The sequence below is a fragment of the Salvelinus sp. IW2-2015 genome, unplaced genomic scaffold (assembly GCF_002910315.2).
Source record: "Salvelinus sp. IW2-2015 unplaced genomic scaffold, ASM291031v2 Un_scaffold4111, whole genome shotgun sequence".
In the NCBI taxonomy this organism is placed as follows: Eukaryota; Metazoa; Chordata; class Actinopteri; order Salmoniformes; family Salmonidae; genus Salvelinus; species Salvelinus sp. IW2-2015.
Genome location: NW_019945383.1, coordinates 25,122 through 34,563, shown reverse-complemented (window position 1 = coordinate 34,563; position 9,442 = coordinate 25,122). Strand labels below are relative to the sequence as shown.

General features: G+C 41.3%; 1 pseudogene; it reads left to right on the top strand.

The window, feature by feature from the left end:
* Positions 1-6: 6 nt before the first annotated feature.
* On the top strand, positions 7-9,326 carry LOC112076894 (NACHT, LRR and PYD domains-containing protein 3-like; annotated as a pseudogene).
* The last annotated feature ends 116 nt before the right edge of the window (positions 9,327-9,442 follow it).

Sequence of the window (9,442 nt, the reverse complement as noted above, 5' to 3'; positions counted from 1 at the left end):
CCTCTAAAATGAGTCTCTCTGGGGAGAGAGAGGAGGAGACCACTGCCTCTAAAATGACTCAAGACACCAGTTCTAAGAGGTAAGAGATTAAATGTAAAATATACAGTTATCTTAAAGATATAAACTAAGAGAAAAGTGTTCACAAATGACATAAAATGGAGGTCTATATCATTCATTTAAATTGCCAAAAATGGATTTACCAATTGCAGACTGTAGCTTTAAAAGAAACATCAGRACTTCTWGAAGTTCCTATATACAGTTGTTAAAAGGAWGTAGATGARGTATTGATGTGATATTGATGAGGTGATCTGTCTCCCTGTTTTGTTCAGTRTCCAGAAGCCCAGAGCAGAGTCMCCTACAACCAGCCTGCTATCAATGAAGAGTGATCAGCCACCTGCTTTCAGCCAGGAACCATTACCAGATGACAATAAGGAAGTGGAGAGTTTGGACAGTGAGGATGCATTAAAGATCACACACAACCTTCTGGACAGAAGAAGTAAGACTGTGTTTCATACAATATTACAAAGAACTGTACAAAGGCCCTTATAAAACACACACACACACGTATGAGTCTCAACTCTCATTGTTTTCCTACAGGTCAAACTCTGCTGACAGTCCAACAAGACATTAAGGCTAAACTGAAACACAAGTATCAACACATATCTGAAGGAATTGGACACCATGGAAACCAAAGTCTGTTCAAGGACATCTACACAGAGCTCTACATCACAGAGGGTGGAAGTGGAGGGCTCAATAATGAACATGAGGTTAGACAGATAGAGATGGCATCCAAGAAACAAACCACACAAGAGACACCAATCAAATGCAACGACATCTTCAAGCCTTTACCTGGACAAGACAAACCTATCAGAACTGTGCTGACAAAAGGAATCGCTGGTGTTGGAAAAACAGTCTCTGTGCAGAAGGTCATCCTTGACTGGGCAGAGGGAAAAGCAAATCAGGATGTTCATTTCATGTTCCCTCTTCCTTTCCGTGATCTGAACCTGAAAAAGGACCAATACAGTCTGATGCAACTTATTTCCCACTACTTCCCAGAGCTGAAAGAGATTGACACCATTGAAGATGGTGAAACAAAAACTGTTTTCATTTTTGATGGTCTGGATGAGTGTCGACTTCCTCTAGACTTCAAAAACAATGAGAAGTGCTGTGATGTCATGAAGACAACCTCAGTGGACGTGCTGCTGACAAACCTCATCGAGGGGAATCTGCTTCCCTCTGCTCTCCTCTGGATAACCACACGGCCTGCAGCAGCCAATCAGATCCCTCCTGAGTGTGTTGACCAGGTGACAGAGGTACGAGGGTTCAATGATCCACAGAAGGTGAAGTATTTCAGGAAGAAAATCACAGATCAGAATCTGGCCAATGATATCATCAAACACATGAAGAAATCAAGGAGCCTCCACATCATGTGCCACATACCAGTCTTCTGTTGGATATCAGCCACTGTCCTTGAGATGATACTGAAAGAGGCAGAGAAGGATGGAGTCCCCAAAACTCTGACCCAGATGTACTCACACTTCACGCTCATCCAAATCATTGTGAAGAACAAGAAGTACAACAAAGCCACAGAGACAAACCCAAAGGAACTGTCTCAGTTACAGACAAGAAGATGATCCTGAAACTGGCAAAGCTTGGTCTTTTCCAAGCAGCTGGCAAGAGGGCAATCTTGACTTCTATGAGGAGTGACTGCAAGAGTGTTGGCCTTGATGTCACAGAGGCCGATCAGAGTACTCAAGCATTGTGTCTACAGAGCGATCTTTAAAGAAGATCTGGGCTTGGACGCGAAGAGCAAGGTCTACGCTTTTCTGCATCTGAGCATTCAGGAGTTTCTAGCAGCAGTGCATGCTTTAGAATCATGTCTGGACAAGAAGGAAAATGTTTTCTCCCCCACTAGTGATGATGAAGAGAAGAAGTCAATCCAGTTGTCTGACTTACACAGGAGCGCAGTGGACCAGGCCTTGAAGAGTGCGAATGGACACCTGGACCTGTTCCTCCGCTTCCTTCTGGGTCTCTCACTGGAGTCCAATCAGAATCTGTTACGAGGCCTTCTGACACAGACAGGAAGTACAACACAGACCAATGAGGAAACAGTTAAGAGAACAGTCAGGTACCTTTCATACAAGATCAAGGAGGAATCCTCACCAGAAAGGATCATCAACTTGTTCCACTGTCTGAATGAACTTGGTGCCAACTCTCTAGTTGAAGACATGCAGACCTCCCTGCATTCAGGAACTCTTTCAGAAACARRRCTWMAACCTGACCAATGTTCAGCCYTGGCCTACCTGTTACTGATGTCAGAGGAGGTGCTGGAGGAGTTTGACCTGAAGACATACAACACATCAGAGAAAGGTTATCAGAGGTTGCTGCCGGTAGTGAAAACCTGCAAGAGAGCACTGTAAGTTCTGTTATTGAGTTGATGTTTACAGTATCATTATCTAACTGATTATATCTAACTGATTATCTCCTCTCTCCAGACTGGATTGCTGTAAACTCACATATGAATCCTGGGAGATTCTGACCTCAGCTCTGCAGACACCAAACTCCCCCCTGAGAGAACTGGACCTCAGCTACAATGACCTGGGAGACTTTGTAGTGATGCTGCTCTGTGTTGGACTAACCAGTCCACTCTGCAACATACAGACACTTGTGTGAGTTAAATATCTTCAGTATCCACTGTCTGTATAGTGTTTATATTTGTAGTAATTATGTGTTATTGTGTTTTTAACATTATTTTACCATCATGGTAAATATGCAGAAACATACATACAATGTGATAAATATAAGAAACTAAGGTTAAATATTTTGAGTGAGTTAGTATGTCTTTAACATAGTCTAATCATGTCCTTCTGTTATTGTCTTAATGCATCTCATTATTCTTAAATCTTTGCATATTTAACAGTGTGTCAACATATCTCCTCTCTCCAGACTGGCTGGCTGTAAAATCACATATGAATCCTTTAAGACTCTGGCCTCAGCTCTGCAGACACCAAACTCCCCCCTGAGAGAACTGGACCTCAGCTACATTGACCTGGGAGACAGAGGAGTGGAGCTGCTTTGTGATGGACTAACCAGTCCACTCCGCAACATACAGACACTAGTGTGAGTTAAATATCTTCAGTATCCACTGTCTTTATAGTGTTTATATCTGTAGTAATTATGTGTTATTATGTTTTAACATTATTTTACCATCATGGTAAATATGCAGAAACATACATACAATGTGATAAATATAAGAAACTAAGGTTAAATATATTGAGTGAGTTAGTATGTTTTTAACATAGTCTAATCATGTCCTTCTGTTATTGTCTTAATGCATCTCATCACTCCTAAAGCTTTGCATATTTAACAGTGTATTGACATTTCTCCTCTCTCCAGACTAGCTGACTGTAAACTCACATATGAATCCTGTGAGACTCTGGCCTCAGCTCTGCAGACACCAAACTCCCCCCTGAGAGAACTGGACCTCAGCTACAATGATCTGGGAGACAGAGGAGTGGATCTGCTCTGTGTTGGACTAACCAGTCCACTCTGCAATATACAGAGACTAGTGTGAGTGTTAAGAGAATTAAGTTCTCATATTCTTTAACTTCCCTGGGATAGGTGGGACGGTAGCGTCCCACTTGGCCAAAATCCAGAAAAAATGTAGCGCGCCAAATTCAAATATATTACTATAAAAATCAATGTTTCATGAAATCACACATGAAAGACACCAAAGTAAAGCTACACGTGTTGTGAATCCAGCCAACATGTCTGATTTCAAAAAGGATTTACGGGGAAAGCACACCAAACGATTATGTTAGCTTAGTACATAGCCACAGAAAAACACAGCCATTTTCCCAGCAAAAGATAGTAGTATCAAAAAGCAGAAATAGAGAGAAAATGAATCACTAACCTTTGATGATCTTCATCAGATGACACTCATAGTATATCATGTTACACAATACATTTATGTTTTGTTCGATAATGTGCATATTTATATCCACAAATCTCGGTTTACGTTGGCTCCATGTTCAGAAATGCCTCTAAAATATCCGGAGTAATTGCAGAGAGCCACGTCAAATAACAGAAATACTCATCATAAACTGTGATGAAAGATACATGTTTTACACAGAATTTAAGATACACTTGTTCTTAATGCAACCGCTGTGTCAGATTTAAAAAAAACTTTATGTAAAAAGCACACCATGCATTAATCTGAGACAGCGCTCAGATTTAACAACATTTCTCCGCCATTTTGGTGTCAACAGAAATACGAAATTACATCATAAATATTCCCTTACCTTTGATTATGTTCATCAGAATGCACTCCCAGGAATCCTAGTTCCACAATAAATCGTTGTTTTGTTCGATAATGTCAATTACTTATGTCCAATTAGCTACTTTTGCTACTTAGCTTCTTTTGCGTGTCCAAACGCTCACGCAGATGCAGGCAAACGTTGGACGAAAACTTCAAAAAGTTATATTACAAGTCGAATAAACTGGTCAAACTTGGTAGAGAATCAATCTTCAGGATGTTGTTATCATATATATCCAATAACGTTCCAACCGGAGCATTTCTTCATGTCTGTATAAGTAATGGAACGCAAGGCGATATCATTGGGAAAGCGCGTGAGCAAGAACTGGCAATCTGCCAGACCAGTGACTGAAACACCTCCCATCCGGCCCCACATCACACTAGAGGCTTCATTCAGCGTTCTACAGACTATTGACATCTAGTGGAAGGCGTAGGAAGTGCAAACAGATCCATATATTACAGGGAATTAAATAGGCAATGACTTTAACATCGACCCTTCTCAGAATTCTCACTTCCTGTTTGGATTGTTTCTCAGGTTTTTGCCTGCCATATGATTTCTGTTATACTCAAAGACATCATTAAAACAGTTTTAGAAACATCCGAGTGTTTTCTATCCAATAGTAATAATAATATGCATATATTAGCATCTGGGACAGAGTAGGAGGCAGTTTACTATGGGCACGCAATTCATCCAAAAGTGAAAATGCTGCCCCCTATATCAAAGAAGTTAACCAATTAAATTAAATTACTCAGTCTGCTATATCAGGATTTGTAGGATACTGATAGAAATAAAAACAGACAGAGGCCCAGTCTACCAAAGTCAAATGTTTATTTACGGGAACGTTCTGCTTATCATTTCCGGCACATTGGTCTATATACCTCACATTTCATCATAAACGTCCCTCCTTCTCTCAGATACAACATAGTTCACAAGTCTTACATTGTCCCCCACCTGTTATACAATCTACTACAAGCCCACGGTCTCTTCCCTCCCTGGGTGGGGAGACTTCCTTCCCTGTTATCAGTTTCACAGTGGTCACAAGTTGTCTGCCACAGTTCCTTGCCTACCAACAGTCCCTCTTTCTCATGGACAAACATTATTCATCAGATAAGAAATAATTATGTTAGTTATAATTCTACGTTAAATGTATACCTCATTTAGTGATTATTCATAAAATTCCCATAACAGTGAGTTAAATATCTTCAGTATGAGTTATTATGTGGATGTTTTAAACATGTGTTAATCATGTGCTCTTCTGCCCTCTAGTCTAGGTCAGTGTGGTCTGACAGAGGGTTGCTGTTCAGATCTGGCCTCAGTCCTGAGTTCACCCAACTCACAACTGATACACAGTGGGCTGAGAGACAATGACCTGCAGGACTCAGGAGTTACACTGCTGTCTGCTGGACTGGAGGATCCAGACTGTAAATACACACACTGGGGTAAGTACAGCTGTTTCAGTCAGGTCGGTACTGAGCTTAGTAAAAACAAATACTGTATAAATCTGATGTTTTATCACAATGTTTGTGTCATGGACAAATGTATGGGTGTCCTACAAGATGATTGACACCAGTACACCAACCTAGACAGCTGTTGTCTCTCTGTAGGCTGTCTGGCTGTCTGGTCCAAGAGGAGGGCTGTGCTGCTCTGTCTTCAGCTCTGAGTCAAACCCCTCCCACCTGAAAAGAGCTGGACCTGAGCTACAATCACCCAGGAGACTCTGTAGGGGGACTGCTTTCAGCTGCTCTGGTGGATCCCACATATAAACTGATGAAGCTGAAGTAAGTCAAGAATAGATGTCCTAATAGTGTGAGCAGCGGTTGTGTCATATGTAGTGTAGTAGGGTCAGTAACATGAGGACATGATGGTAGAATTAAAGGGGAAGTTTACTCGCAGGCTGAGCACTCCATCACAGCATACATCATCACCAATGAATACTCTTCTTCTGCATCTCTGATATCCTATTGGAATTGTACTCCATTCTGTATGCAGTAGGTAGGATAGAATACCTGTATGTCTCTAGTAATGAACTTGGATAGTGCACCAGAACACAACAATATGGTTTAAATGTTGACTGCTTTATTAGGTCTTTGTCAGTCAATAACCTGTTTCTCCTACAGTGTGGATCATGGTGGAGAGTGCTGGCTAAAATCAGGGCTGGGGAAATGTAAGTCTCTTCAATCCTAATTAACTGAATATTCAGAACTATTGTAACATAGTAACTCATCAATACTTGTTCTGTAACTACAAAACAAAATGTTATATGAAGATGTGGTTTGATTAAACTCTCATTTTGTCTACAGATGCCTGTCATCTCACCCTGGACCCAAATACAGCACACCCACACCTGAAACTGTCTGAGGGGAACAGGAAGGTGACATGTGTGAAAGAGAAGCAGCATTATGAAGACCATCCAGACAGATTTGATTGTTTTCCACAATTTCTCTGCAGAGAAGGCTTATCTGGATCTCGTTATTACTGGGAGGTGGAGATGGATGGTTACTGGGATGGTGGCATGACTGTCATTGGTGTGGTGTACGAAGGATTGATGAGGAATGGATGGAGGGATGACAGCAGGATTGGAGCCAATAGGATGTCCTGGTGTTTAGTCTGCTCTGACAGTGGTCATCACTTTTACCATGCTGGAGTCAGTAGCAGATCCATCCCTGGTCCTGTTCCTAACAGAGTTGGTGTGTATCTGGACTGGCCAGCTGGTACTTTGTCCTTCTATAGTGTGTCCTCCTCTGGTACACTGACACACCGTTACACAAGACACACCACATTCACTGAACCCCTCTATCCTGGGTTTGGGGTTTCCTCCATCTCCTCCTCAGTGACTCTGTGTCAGATAGATGACCAACACATTCAGAGGTGAGTCATAGCAATGTTTTATCATTTGTTTTCCTCTGGAATCATTCGTATAATTACATTAGTAGTGGTGTGTTTTAATGTGTTCTGTTGGACCTACAGGCAGTTAGACTGTGCCTAGTTAAATGTCACCATCAGTATTAACTTCATGGAAGGTGACATAGTGGGTTATGTCACATTTAGGTAATGCACCCTACATAGGGAGCTAGTCTGTCAACCTTTAAACACCCTTTGTATTGCCTATGACGACTGTATGTATGTTATATCAAGCCTTAATAAGTTGTATTTAGTTTAATCACAGTCTATCCTACTGTTTTACCAACACCAGAGACCATGGTGGAGAGAGTTGTATCAAGCCTGGACCTGAGGACACCAGAGACCATGGTGGAGAGAGTTGTATCAAGCCTAGACCTGAGGACACCAGATACCATGGTGGAGAGTGTTGGATCAAGCCTGGACCTGAGGACACCAGAGACCATGTTGGAGAGAGTTGGATCAAGCCTGGACCTGAGGACACCAGAGACCATGGTGGAGAGAGTTGGATCAAACCTGGACCTGAGGACACCAGAGACCATGGTGGAGAGTGTTGTATCAAGCCTGGACCTGAGAAATGTGAGTGTTATTTGATTTAATTGTTTTTAAATCAAAATAGTTTTAAAGCGTTCATTATAGTTGATTCCCAGGCAAGGAACACAATCACGATCTATTTGGTCAAAACAAACTTAATAAAGGGTGAGTCAGCGATATGACGTAGAAGCACAAAGTAAACAGCATAGTGGGTCAATTTCTACAACAACTAAGAGTGTTGGAGCACAAGGCTAAACTTCTCTGCTGTTTTGGTCCCGTGACTAACAGTCTGTAAGAGAGTGAAGAGAACCCTTGCACATGGGCAGAGACTGTGTGTGACTGTGTGTGACTGTGTGTGAGAGAAGTCAGGCATCTTGCTCATCACAATATCTGTGGTGCTGCTCGTACATCATCATTTAGATGACTCTACCTTTAAGCTCTAGGATTAGGATCTACCAGAAATCAGACCCCAACATCTACAAAACATGGATTAGAACAATGTTGTTTCCTGCTTCCACAAACATTAATTAATATAACACTAATGTCAGATTATGGTATGCTAATGAATGTACATTCTGAAACTGTTGCTCACTTATATTCATTTTTATTACAAGTTTATTTAATAATTATGAATTCATTATTACATTAGATTGTCCATTTTAAATAACTACTTTTGAACTCAGGGATTTCTCAGAGCTGTAAGACCTGTGACCATGTTGAGGTAAGTCATAATGTCAATTCTTACTTTTACATACCTGCAGGAGTCAGGTGTCTCAAAGCCAGGTGTGCTGACCAACCGTTCATACTGGGATATAGACAGTCCTGTGTTCTGCTTTAGTAATATAAACACAGTCTCAAAGCCAGGTGTGTACTGACCAACCATTCATACTGGGATATAGACAGTCCTGTGTTCTGCAGGATTTTATCTGTCGTCATATTTTGTCATTTAACAGTTTAATTGGATAAATACATTAGATTAGTTACTTTGGTTAATGGGCCAGTTTCCCAGACACAGATTAAGTCTAGTCCTGGACCTTAAAGAACTTTCTATTGAAACTTCCATTGAGCATGCTTTTTAGTCCAGCACTAGACTCAATCTGTGTCCAGGAAACAGGCCCCATATGTATTACTGACATGCTTGTCCTTGTTCAGGACTCCACACACTGGCTTCACATTGAACCCTTGACTTCCACTGTCCAGGGAGTGACAATGTTCAGGTAAAATAACTACTTTTAACATTTCATTCCACCTGCTAGTGTATTTCCCCATTACCTGTGGGAATAGTCTTCTAATCTAACCTCTCCATTTGACCATTGACCCTCTCTACCATATCTTGATGTTGCCCTCAGACACAGGACACCCAAAGGGAGTTATGAGTGCACAGTGTCTGGGCTCCGCTGGCTGTGTGAGAGAGATGTCATTCTGAAGTATCACTTCAGGAACTGGGAACCCTACAGTCAACTTCTGAAAGACATGCAGTACACACAAGGTGGTCCATTGCTGGACATCACTATGGAGTTAGGTGAACTGGAGGAAGTTCATCTGCCACACTKTGTCTGTTTAGGTAAAACCATATAGAAATAGTATTCAGAAAGACATTTCCATGTAACTTTGTTTCACTTCCTGAATTAATGAATGAACTATTCTGGGAGTTTGAGTTTACTGTGATCTGGTACTGCATATTCTTTGTGTTT